Source organism: Lepeophtheirus salmonis, chromosome 9 (genome assembly GCF_016086655.4).
Source record: "Lepeophtheirus salmonis chromosome 9, UVic_Lsal_1.4, whole genome shotgun sequence".
NCBI lineage: Eukaryota > Metazoa > Arthropoda > Copepoda > Siphonostomatoida > Caligidae > Lepeophtheirus > Lepeophtheirus salmonis.
Window position 1 is genome coordinate 31,236,086 of NC_052139.2, and position 14,231 is coordinate 31,250,316.

General features: G+C 34.1%; 1 long non-coding RNA gene across 1 annotated transcript; it reads left to right on the top strand.

Moving 5' to 3' along the window:
- The first annotated feature begins 5,000 nt into the window (after nucleotides 1-5,000).
- Nucleotides 5,001-6,048, top strand: LOC139906347 (uncharacterized). Its single transcript, XR_011781825.1, has 3 exons — nucleotides 5,001-5,270; nucleotides 5,333-5,613; nucleotides 5,674-6,048. It is a non-coding gene; the product is annotated as an uncharacterized lncRNA (long non-coding RNA).
- The last annotated feature ends 8,183 nt before the right edge of the window (nucleotides 6,049-14,231 follow it).

The following is a 14,231-nucleotide window of genomic DNA, read 5'->3' on the forward strand; positions in this document are numbered from 1 at the left end:
CATTAGAATTTAACAAATCAAATTTCAGAACACTAGTAGTGGAAAATAAGTAGAAAAATCAAGAGCTAGAAAAATCATGTCTAAAAGGAAGGAAATATGACTACGAGGTTGAGTATCACTTATACAAAAAATAAAGTTCCGAATATTCCCTCTATCAATTTCTACCATCAACATCCTTATTTACAATTCACTCAAGGAACATAACCATTGTTGAATATAAGTATTTATAAGTATGTATGTATTTTTGTGTTGTTTGTTTGAAAAGAACCGGAAAAAACAAAAGATCCTCCCCCTTCCCCCCTATAGGTATTTATTTATTTACTTCCATGTTCTCTCATCAACCTGAGGGTTGGTTGATTACCACCTACTCTTACTTTAGTGATGATGGAAATGATAACTCAAGAGGGGTTTTTGTTATTTTATGTGTATGTGATGAATTAACTTTGTATAATCATGACTATAATATCATCATGCATCAATAAACATAACTAAATATAAGATATTTTTACGTTTACATGAAAATATATGAGCCCGTATATGAAAGTGCTACCAACCAATTTTGGGCCTTTCCCCCCACCTATGTTTCTTTTTGTAGGAAAGGTTGTGTGGTGTAATACAGATAACAACGTATAGAAACATCAAAGATGAGTAAAAGTATTTGAAGCCTGCGTGAATAAAAATATAATTCATATATGCTTTTTTATTTTTGTTTTCCTTCATCCCATCAAATCAAAGGCAACGTATAATAATATACCAACGGTAAATACAACTTATCTTATCAAGATAAGAAATAAGTCTTATTATACAATATATATATATATTTTAACTTTATTTTTGTAAAAATCCTCTATTTATGTCTAACGATCCTCATCCATGATTCGTATTTTATCTTTATCTTTGGATGGTTCGCAACTAGTTTGTCCGAGACTAATTTCTTCACTTAAAGACTTGGGTATAATCATTAGGTTTTCCAATATTACATAGTCAATAAATATTACTTTTTTATAACTTAAGGATTAGCTATGGATCATAGGCTTCAAAAAGTGGTGTTCGGAAAACTCATAAAAGGCAAAAACAACTGCTTAAGTGGTCACAACAACGGGGGTAGTTGCATTGGGTGTAGCATTATAATTAGCAATTGTGTTTATCCTTCATAATCATAAATAACGGGGGGGGGGGGGGGAATTTTAGCTTTTGCTCTAAATCTTTAAGATGGATTTTTTCTAACATTTTGTTTATTAGTATATTTATAGTCTAATTTTATGATTTTAACATTTGCTTTAGTATTGATAATTGTTTAGATCTCAGCGATATCTATCCTGTGCACAATTGTATATAGTAACTTCCACACTAGGATTAAACTCCACGTCTGCCATGTGTTTAGCAACATAAAGTTATGATATATTAAATAGAATTCATGCCAGAACAAGAAAATATTATTTGGATCAATCTATTACTTCAATATTATGTATTTATAATTTATTGTTATTATTACTTATATGATTCTAATTGTTTAATTTTGTATATTTAACATAAATGTATGATGGTATATTTTTTATAACATAGATTATATTTAATTAAAGCCTTCTTTTTTAAACTTGGAAATTCAAATATATTTCTAAATACTCTACTTTGTCGTCTCATTACCTATTATTCTGAGAATAAGGTTCTTAATGAATTACAATTTCATGGAGTGTGACGTTTTCAAATCTATTGTAACGGATAAAAAATGTCTACGTAGTATATCTTCATTAAACATTTTGCTAATAAATACTTTCGTTATATCTTCAAAAATCATAATAAAGTAGGCAACTGATAAATATGATTCTGACTAATGTGATTATCAATGAGAATCACATCAGTATTTTAAACAATGATACCATATATCTTTATGCCTCCCTTCTCCTTGCACGCATTTTTCTCTACAATTTAACCAACTATAAATATAGGTATGTTTAGGGTTGTAGGAATCGTGTTTTGTGCAAGCGCGCCGCAAATACATATTCAACTATTTGGTTCCTCTGTTTTCTTTCGGACATAAACAAACCTTTATTCATAAATCATACTTGATGGTCGATGGGTAATTTCGAACATACTGATAAGATATCTCAATTATGATTTTTTTAACATTACAACTTATCTGAAAATTTACTACTTATAGAAGGTTCCCTTCACCAAAAAATATACATCTTTACTTGGTACTATATTTAGTCAAAATGATAATATCAAGAAAATATCTGAATGTTAGTTATAATTTATTGTATGATACAAATAGTATTAAATATTAATTGTGATAATATAAAACTTTGGTTACGAATATCAATATACAAGGTGGATCTAATCATCGTTAGACCTGAGATACAAGTATATAACTTGTATTTGAAAGAACACTCTCTAATAAATTGACTGGAGTCCGGGAGTATAGAGAAGCACAATTAAGATTATTTAATGATGCAAATAAAATATGTGAAGTATATATTAATGGAGAATGGTAGAAACGGCAAAGAATAATAAAAATAGTTTAAATAATTTAGTATCAAAGAGTGTTAACGCAAATACAAACATGTGGATTGAATATATATCGAAGAAGTCAAAGCTGTAGGAGATCGTGGAACAAGAGGCAAGAAAGATTGTGTAGACAGTGTGGTTTCTAATTTCCTCATAAGAATGGGAAAGTTTGCATGTAAAAAGCATTGAATGTACACGTTATGGTAAGAGAAGCGAGTATGCAAGAGTATGCAGGTGTCTAAAAGAAAACTCTTATTGGATCAACTCTATTCAAAAATTTAAACTGAATAAATTACCCATCGATGCATTGAATGTCCATGGTAATTCATTCAAAAATATAATAGCTACATATGAGAGTGGTGCAATTGTATCTGTCGCTGGAGCAAGAGTTCAAAGTAAATATCGATTCCAACCCAATTAAAGGAGTATCGTTTAGAATATATCTTTAACTTCAATTATTTATTTTTTTACACATGAAGGAAGAAAGCTTGTTCTATATTATTAATATATAACTTCCCTATAAATAACTCTATTAATGTATATTATATACTGTCAATTTATGAAAGACAAAATATATTGTTAGTTAGAGAACATTAACCCCAACTTCTTAGTGACCACCAAAGGATGAATAGATAACTTTGACACGAAATCTAAAGAATAGAAATGAGGCAATAAACTAACAAATTATTTAGAAAATATTGTTAATATTTACGCGTTGATAATTTAATGATAACAAACATTCATTCCATTTGGTGCTCAATAATTCCCTCAATCTCTTAGTGCTTAGTTTGGAACTACTTTTCGTATTGATGATATTCAATATACTAAAGACTCTCTCAGCATCACAATTGACAATTGGAGTATTTTTGTATACAAGGTTTTCATTTGTTGAGAGTTGCTTTAGTTTTTTGTAGCCAGGATTCTTTTGAAGCACTTCTTTTAACTTGGTATTGAATGGCTCTTCTTTCAAATCTTGAGTCCGATTTTCTACTATGCTTAGGCATGTAAGAAGAGGCAATCTGTCCTCAAGGGCAGTTATTGACAAAGGTATTTGACGAAAATTTTCCTGTATAAATACGACTACTTCTCTCAAGGAATCATTATTAATTAATTATTGTGCTCTTCTGGTTGCTACCAAATCTTCATCAAGGCTGTCTAAATATTCTCTGAAGACGTCAAATTAACGGTAGTAGTACTCCACTACTTTTAACCAAGTTCCCTATCTTGTTATAATTGGTGATGGAGGGAGGGGAATTTCGTACGAAGCAGTAAATACTCCCTTTCTTCTTCACGAATTCAAAAAGATCTTCTTCACATAGGAAATAAGTTTGTTTGTTAAAGGAAACTTTTGATGAACTATATCTGCAACTCTATGTAATCCATGAGCAATACATGGTAAGTGAATCAATTCTGGGAATTTTATTTGAAGATCTTCTTTCAAGTATGTTTTTATCAATTACAGGATATGCCTCAGTGGTTACTTTAATGAATTATAGATGGACTTTATTCATAAAATTAACAAAATATCTTTGTCGGACAGTTTAGCTCCGTTATGTCAAAATAAACACAGTCCCATACTTTCTCTGCTTCCAGCATGAGTGATTGTATGCGATGATCACAGTACTTATAATGTCTTAATACTGAAACGGCACTTTAGGAGTTTGTTCCATACTCATGTGGTTTTTACACATAGTTTTTTAGAGATTGCATTTGGGCCTAAATTATTTCTACATGATTTCTGATGAAAATGCTCCAAATAAAAAATGAAATCCTCATTATTAAAAGGTTGCAAAACACCTGTAGCTTATGACATAGCTAGCTATAGATGATACAATAAAACATCATGAGAGATATTCTTTCTCTCCTAAGAAACAACTTTCTAATTGTCAGGGTTACCATGATGATTTTCGGTTTCTTTTTTTTAACATGACCAAAATATACACGATTTTCATCCCTACCTAACACATAAGGGTAATAGGTAAGGGTGATAATTTTGGTAAGAATAGAAAAGCGTGCAAGCAGAAGAGAAGCAATACTTATGGCATCATTGATTAAATAATATACATCTTCTTCTATCAATCAAGAACGTCATCATTCCCGCCTTTATTATTCAATATTAATATAATATTAGATGGTGATAGTCGATAGAGAACTGAATAAAATTTGGGAATTACTTACCAGATGAGAAACAGATGGTTTGTCGGATTTGTCGAAATAAATGTGCCTTTGGTCTCCTATCTAGAATTACACGCCACTCATTATTCTCATCTCATATCAAGAGAATGGATGTTCATCTAAAAAATCAAGTTAATGATGAATACATCAAGTCAGACTTTAACTCTGATCTCACAAAGATGCTTATTGCATGTAATATAACCTTATCAATTGCTAATCATCTATGTTCAAAAAATTTATGGAGAAATACAAGGGTAAACCTATATGACAAATATAACAAAAACCTATCCATCATTAAATTAATGGAGGGCCAAATGACGATCAAGTTATCAGTAAAAAGTATAAAATATTTACTAATTTCGAAATGAAACTCTGAATTTTGTACTATCTAACAGTAAGTATTCAATCTTTTTTTAAATCTAACCCTAAAATATGATTCTATTTTAGCTAAACATATCAAGAATTATGATACACAACTCATTAAATAGTAAAAACAACTGCTTAAATGGTCACAACAACGGGGGTAGTAGCTTTGGATGGTTCGCAACTAGTTTGTCTGAGACTAGTTTCTTCACTTAAAGACTTGGGTATGATCATTAAGTTTTCCAATATTACATAGTCAATAAATATTACTTTTTTATCACTTAAGGCTTAGCTATGGTTGATAGGCTTCAAGAAATGGTGTTCAGAAAACTCATAAAAGGCAAAAACAACTTCTTAAATGGTCACAACAACGGGGGTAGTTGCATTGGGTGTAGCATTATAATTACCAATTGTGTATATATGTTGTTATATAAGCATAAATAGTGGAGGAAAAATCTTTTTTGATGCTCTTAATAAGGAGTAATATCGCCGGACATTACTACATAATTAGCTTTTGCTCTAAATCTTTACGATGTCATGTTAGAAAACTACAATAAGTCAAGAATGGTTGCCTGAATTATCTTATCAGTTAAATTTGACTACATGGATTAACTTTTCTTTTTTTAGATAAATATGAAATAAATGAAAGTGGGATTCTAAAAGCTGTTCTTACTAAGATTGGAAGAAGATATGGATTGAAATCTAACATTATTTTATGATTTACTTTATTATTAATAATTATTAAAATCTCATCCGTAGAAATATGTCTATCCTGTGTACAATTGTATATGCAACTTGCACATAAGGAAAAAAGGTGATGATCTTTTTGATTTAACTCCACGTCTGGCTTGTATTTTGCAACCTCAAGTTATGACATATTGAACTGAATTCCGATGTTAGAACAAGAAGATATTATTTGGATCAATCTATTATTTCAATACTCTGTATTTATAATTTATTGTTATTATTAGTTATATGATTCTAATTGTTTAATTTTGTAAATTTATCTTAAATGTATGATGGTTTATTTTTTAGTACGTAGATTAAATATAATTTAAGCCTTCTTTTTAAACTTGGAACCTCAAATATATTTCAATTTACTCTACATTGTCGTTTTATTAGTTATTTTTCTGAGAATATGGTTCACAATAAATTACTATTTCATGGAGTGTGACATTTCCAAATCTACTGTAACGGATAAAAATCGTCTAAGTCAATTATACGTAGTATATCTTTATTAAACATTTTACTAATAAATACTTTCGTTACACCCTCAAAAATCATAATAAAGCAGGCAACTGATAAATACTTATGTGATTATCAGCGATAATCATATCAGTATTTTAAACAATGATACCATGTGTCTTTCTCCCCCCTGTCTCCTCGCACGCGTTTTTCTCTACAATATTATCAACTATAGTAATAGGATAAAGCACTGGGCTGTATTATACAGAGTCGATAATTAATAAATAATAATAGAAAATAACGATGTTGATTCGAATCATTGAAAATGTTTTTATTTATTCAACTGTACTTTATTTTAATGTGAATGAAATCATATGAATTTGGAGACGGTAGACATGAAATAGAGATTTATTAAATATACTTATACCGGGTGGATCAATGAAATTTGAACACTTACTAATTTTATTATTAATGAAGGTTGTGTAATTGAAATTATTTCATATTTTGATATATGAAAGCATAAATAATTCGTGTCAAAACAAAAGAAACCTGAGCTCCCTAGCACACATTCAAGTCGAGAAAATGTCATTTGAACGTGATTGGCGAATATCCATTCGTCTACTCCAAGCAGTGGGGTGAAACCCACTGCACCGTCTACACTGTAAGCAAGTTCAAAACGTTGCAGAACAAAAAGAGCTCCGTAAAAAGGACAATTACCCGGAGGAATCAAAGAAAACTGCCCACGTGTACCACTCTTGCAATCTTCCTTAGGGAATCCTTGTAAAAAATGCATTATCGACCATAACTTTAGAACAAATTGAGATACATAACTCAATTTAATTTTAGGGGGAGGTTTTGCGCTCTACCGTGTTCCTGTTTGAGTTTATGTTTTGTGTTCCTTTGACTCTGATTTTCAAAAACGAGTAGGTCAGTTATCACTTTTTTAACCGTACCAGGCTGATATGACGTCAAGGCGAAAAATAAAAGCGCTGCTTGAATAATAGATGAAAAAAATACAACAAAATATAGTCAGCTGCTTTTTCAACAATTTCATTTATCATATAGTTATAAGTTATGAATAATATTAATAGCAAATAAGCATTAGAAAAGTACCATCATATCAAATATTTGAAATAATCTTCAAAATTATGATATTTACTCGTAGTTGAGAACCTAAAGAGTGTTCTTAACAAGAATACAAAGAAGCTTCCAAAGCCAAAGTACTACTTTTTTTAAAAACAAATTTAGTCGTCAATCATTGGAGTGATAAATTTGCTAAATGTTACTCATTTTTCGTTACTCTACTTAACTATGCACATATATATTTCATTTCTTGGATATGAAAATGGGTACAAACAATAAAAAATAAAAATGGTTCATTCAGATTTCAGGGTGTCCATACCTTTTAATGGACTGGATTTGAATTAAAAATTTTTATGAAATTAGATTTCATATTAACTTGGAATATTTGCACTTAGACTCGTAAGATTTGGATATATTTGGATATAAACCTCATAAAAATATCAATGTTTTTCCACATATAGATTGGATCCAAAAAAATATATAAAATATATTTGTCAGACTTATAATAAATTATTTGAAGCATAATTGTACATCCACTTAGTTTTAGATACTTAATTAATCCTCAAACAACAAGTTTATGACGGGCTAAATTCCGTTTGAATAAGTTCTACTTAGATAAGAAGGTATAGAAAACAGATTTAACTTAGAAATGATTGGTAAAATTTCCTTACAACTGCAAATTCGTTTCATTGATTTTTTTTAATATATCTAACAATAAGAAATGTCATTCACCACAATTGTTTTGACAACAAACAATAGTCATCATGGAACAAGCAAGGAGAGACGCCATCCTCGAGGTGGCTCACGCGGACATCTGCTATCTAAAAGCTTCTTAACTACCCCAAGACCACGATGTACAAGGTCTTCAATGCCTGGGAGGTTTAGGGAAGGTCTGCTGCAAGGCCCACAACATGAGAAGTGATCGAATCCATACTCCCTGCTTCCTTGAAGGCCTCCGGAAATCCATGAAGGCTTCCCCAGAGACTTCCTTGTCCAAGTTGGCCCAGAACCGTGGAGTGAGCAAGTAGCTGGTTTCCAAGGCTATGAATGAGGACCTCGGATACAGGTCATACCGAATGGCCATACAACACATCCTCACGGCATCCATGAAGGCCATCAGGCTTACCATCGGTAAGCGTCTCCTGAATGACCTGAAGAGCCATGGAGGAAGAATCATCTTCTTCTCTTACGAAAAGAACTGGACTGTGGACAGAAGCTACAACGTCCAGAATGACAGGTGGCTTGCCAAGGAGAGAGAAGAGGTCCCTGCAGTATTCACCACAAAGTTCCCGGCTCCATTACGAGGGATTGGAATGCTGTCAATTCCGTGGAAGTCATCAGTGCATGCAAATCCTTTAGGGATAGGATGGAGAAAATGGTGGCTACTGAGGGAGGACATGTTGAATAAATTTATTATTTAATATCAGGTCTAACTTTTTCATATTAACAAATATACTCCAAATTCCATTTTTATCAAGCAGGTTGAATTTTAAGATAGTTCCAATTCATCGTGGACACCCTGTAAGGCTTTTCAAGCAACTGATGAAAAAACGATGACAGCCTATGCACCATCTATTGCACTGCAAGATTGTCACCATGTGGGTTTCTACATATTAGTTTCCTAGTAAAATGGACACATCTAACTTCAAGCTAAATTATGTTGCACCAAGAATGCTGCGCAATTGATCTTCATTGTTTTCAGCCATTTAGTCTATTCTTCCTTGAAGTGTGTTATTAGTGAGGGGCATGAACTTTTTAATTTGACCTGGTGCATAATCTTTGTTTCTGCCCAATCGCATAAACCTTGCAGATTTTCAATCAGTAAGGATCAGGGCCGTACGTCAGTATTGCGCTTTGTCCACTTCAGCGGACCGAAAAAAAAAAAAACCTTACTCAACCTTCCACCAATCATATAGGTATGTAAATATAGATGAACTAAGTCATAATTAATTATTAAAATCTATTATATATATGTAACTTATGACCAACTCATAATCGTACTGAGTCATTATAATAAAATTACATATTTGTAGCACGTCCACCCAAAAGGAGGCTAGATAATTTTTCTCAAAATTGAACATGGAATACATTTTCCAACAAATTAAAGTTCATTTAAATGAAAAAATGATTCTGATTAATCCTTTGGAGGCACCACAAATTGTACTTAAAGTAGCCAAAATTCAACGGCACATTTATAGAATTAGTAAATTAATAAATTATATCTCTAATATTGGGGCCAAATTAAGTCAGATAGATAAAACGGAGGTTTTAAACTACAGTTAACACTCTCGGGTATCTCAATTCATCGCAGAAATTTGAATTCAAATCCTGTAATTAACCGTTATATATCTCTTTCAAATATTGCCTGTCATTTTATAAATATAAATGATTGAACCTTTGAATATAAAACGCGTTTTCTGCTTCCCGTGATACATTTCTGATAATTAATAAATTACTGCAATTATTTCAAGAGTCCATTACAGCCAAAAATAAAAAACAAAGACGCACACGACATTTTTCGTATGGATTTAAAGTACTTCACATTGAGTGGATATTTGAGTTAGATATTACGTTTAACGTTACTGGTTGCAAATGTGAAGTACTTTACAGCCAAAAAAAAAAAGAAGACGCACACAACATTTTTCGTATGGAGTACTCTTGAAATATTTAAGAGCGTGATAATTTGTTTCATTGAATACAAGATAAATTAAATTATTAGTGTTTAAGAGGGACATAAATAATAGTTATGTACTTTTAAGAGTGGATTGTTGCAGTAATTTATTAATGATCAGAAATGTATCACGGGAAGCAGAAAACGCATTTTAACAGAGAGTTGGTGATTTGTTTTATCCGTCAGAAGGAAATACAGAAGGACAACTTTAATGATCACAAAGTTAAACTCCATAAGAATTACCCCAGCTGCAAGTATCAAGTGAAAATTGATCATAAGAAGCAGAAAACATTGAACTTTGCTGTTAAGAAAACTTCCTCTGCTACATCCTCATCCTCAGTCACTGCCTCCTCCTGTCCCAATGAATCTGCTCCAATTGAGGCCTTACTGCCTGAAACAAGATCTGAAAAGTCCGTTTTTGCTGAAGAGAGAGTTACTGCAGACACAAAAAATAATGGCGACTCATCAAATTACCCCAGCTGACGGATTTCTCATGGAATAAGACTTCGTGATCTCGATATTACACAAATCTTCTATCCCGAGCAGCTCTCTGTAGTCAACAACAACAATATTCTCTCTATAGAGGACTTTGAGACTAACAACAATGTCCAGGGAGGTGAGAAGAGCAAGACTGAGGAGATGCAGTTTGTGGATGGAGGCCCAGAGTACCCTGTCGTCTTCACGAGCCAGCTGGGTGATCCGATACTTACCGGGCAGGAGATAAAGCGGAAGGACATCCAGACCAGAACCAGAGTGGAGCCTGAGCGGGAAACTGTGCTTAAAGTCGAGAGAGATCATCCTCTACAGCCCAAGTTACAAACATTCAGTCCTCAGATAGATAACAAATACTCCAGAGACTTTCAATATGATTGGTTCTCTAAGTTCCGTGGCTAAATACTCCAGAGACTTTCAATATGATTGGTTCTCTAAGTTCCGGTGGCTAGAATATGACAAGGTTGAAAATTCAGCCAAGTGTCATATTCTCAAAGATAAACTCGAGGCTAAAGTCAAAAATTTGGTTCAGCTGGGGCAGGTTTTGCCAAATGGACTTCACTTGACATCCAAAATGATACCATCCAAAGTGACGGAAAATATAATTGAAGATGTCAAGACTTGTGCCGGCGATGATGAGTACTGGTTCTCTGTGATTGTTGATGAGACATCAGATATGTCAAACACGGAGCAGTTCAGTCTGTCACTGGGATATCTGACGAGTGAAGGTATCAAGAAAGAGAGCGTCCTCAAGTTTGTAGAAGTTACCCAGACTGACGGCAAATATTTGTTTGAGAAGCCTCACGAGGCTGTCAAGGATCTCGGCCTTAACCCCACCCGCACTGTCTCCCTGGCTGCAGACGGTGCCTCCCACATATACGGCATCAAGAAGGGTCTTGCCGCCAGGTGGAAGGAAGCAGCCCCCCTGTGTGTCTACATCCACTGCTACGCCCATGTCCTCAATCTTGTAGTCAAGGATCTTCTCTCAGATACAACCCTGTTGAGAAATACAATGGGGACAGTACACATTTTATACAACTTCATTGAAGGGTCACCAAAGATGTCAGCAATCTACAAGTTGGTGAAGATAACAAGTAAAGATGAGGAGCATGCCAAGGTGATGACCCTGAAGAACCAGTCTGCTACCGGCTGGAGTCTCCGCTACGATGCTGTACACGCTGTATCTCTAGGGATGGTCAGAATCATGAAGACCCTCATAATAATGAGAAAAGATAAAGATACATTGTCGAGTTCAACAGCAACTTCTCTGCTCAACAGCGTCTTTAGTCACGAATTTGTTTTCGGCACTGAACTGTTGAAGACACTCCTCAGACACACATCTAGCTTGTCAGATGAACTTCAACGCAGAAAGGTTGACTTTACAAAGGCCCAGAAACACGTCAACCTAGTGATTAGGACTCTTGAAGATCTTAAGAATGAGAAAATCTTTGAATCAATCTGGAAACTTGCTGAGTTGAAGTCGTCTGAGATGAAATCAGTATTTGATCAGGAGGACTCATTGATTTGGAATTCAAGGAAGCGAAGATTCCAAGGAGAATAGAGTGGAAAGGAACAACTGAATCCTACTTCTGTGAAACACATTTCGATGTTGCAATCAATAAGATTGTATTATAGCTTGAGAGCAGATTTGCCACCGACGATACAAACATCACAATGGATCTCATTGCAATTGTCAATGACAGTGAAGAGGAGACCTGTCTGATTGAGCGTGTCGCCAAGCACTACAGATTTGAACTGGAGTAGCTCCAGTTAGACCAAGCTATCTTCCAACAATTCAAGGTTAATATTATAATGTTTCATTTTGGATTAAATGTTTAAAATTTATGTTTTTCTAGGCAGATATTGACACTGAAGACATGGTTCCGTCACAAATTGCTGCGGAGTTAATAAGCTTGGGAGTGTTCCGACTGATGCCAGAGCTATACAAGGTGATCTTTATCCTGGCCTCAATGCCCATCAGCAGCTGTGAGGCGAAGCGGTCATTCTCCTGTCTCAGAAGGCTCAAAAACCACATGAGGACCACCATGGACCAGGAGAGGCTCTCCTCCCTCACCTTCTTGAGCATGGACCGGGTGATGGTGGACAAGGTGCTCCATGAAGACATGGACAGTTTGATTGACACCTTTGCGTCAAGGAAAGAGAGGCTCTTGTGGGCCTGCCTTTATTTTCTCAAACATTCTTCTTCTAATCATGATAAAGAACACATGCATTTTTTTCTTCATCTCAATCCTCCAGCGAGAGCTCTTCACTGCATTTGCTCCATTTCAAACAAAAGGAAAAGGTACCCTGCTTTTCACAGTCACTAAATCAATAGAGATTCTAGTGAAACGAAAATATTTCTTGTGTAATTTGTATGGAGACTTGAGTTACATCGTTTCTTCCACTATAACATTTTTGGTGTAAGATTTATTTACTCAAATGACTTACATCCCCAACAACCTTGAAGTTCGAATGAGAATGTATGGGAGTTTGTGAAATCTGTAAAAGTAACCAATAATGTTGCTAAAATAGGAGTAAAACTCATGAGGGACTTTAGAACATTTGCAATTTCTTGTATTTTATTCTATTTTTGTATACACATTACGTCCAGACAATAATAACTTAGTAAAATACTTAAAAAGACAGTGAGAAAAATGGAAAAATATACAAAATATATTTTTTTAAATATCTGGGCTAAAATTTACCCAGTGGCACAGATGAAAAGTTAATAACATAAAATATACAAATTGAAGTACAGTTTATTGGCTTTGAATAGATGCCCATATCAATACTATACGATAAGCCTTTGCGAAGCTATAGTCAAAATAATACAAATAATCACAATTTTTTTACTTTTTTCTAGAGCCATTAACAATAAGTTTTCAAGGCCAATACGACAGGAATAACCACAGTCCAAAATCCAAATGACGGGTACATTTAGGTTCTATAGACCTTGGGGAACAGGAAAAAGTCATATATTAAAAGGTTTGAAAAAAAAAATACGTAAAAATTTGAACAGATCTAGTGCCCCAAGATGCAGCAGGGGTCCCAAAACAAAGGTTATTTATGACAATATTTTTTTTAATTGGGTAGTAAGCGGAGGCTAGGGAGGGGGAGAAGGGTATGGAGGAAGATGGAAAATTGAGGATTGCTTTCAGTCTACACATACATTAGGGTGCATCAGACTCCCACAAGTAAACAATATTGCTTTGGCGCAGTATTATGAAAATGTTCTACAGGTTGTGTGCGCGTTTAAAACTGAACACTCCATTAAATTTTAAGCGTTTTTCCTTGTCTACAGGATTGAGGGCTTGACAAGGGGTTCTCTTGTAGACCTTAAGATCAACATCTTTCTTAACTAGCCGGTCAATGGTCCTTCTGCTGACGTGGAACTCCCTGGATAGGCTGCTGACGGTGACCTTGCCTCTCTTATCCTATACATACTTTTTCACAGCAGCAACCATTTCGTCCGATCTTCGAAGCCTTGACTTAGATCTTGTGGTCGCCTCAGGAGTCCCTTTGGCTACCACGTTGTAAACAGTTGTACGGCTGCAGTTCAGAACCTTGGCAATTTCAGTAGAGTTTTTCCCTGCATGGAAAGTTCCAAAATTGCGACTCGACGTCTCTTCATATTATTGGCTTTTGTTTACCTGTTGCTGTTTAGATTTTGCTTGAGGGTTGTTTATAACTAGTCAAGACCCTAGCCTCGAAGTATAAACCGATTTCAATTCAATAAAATGACGAATATGTGCAT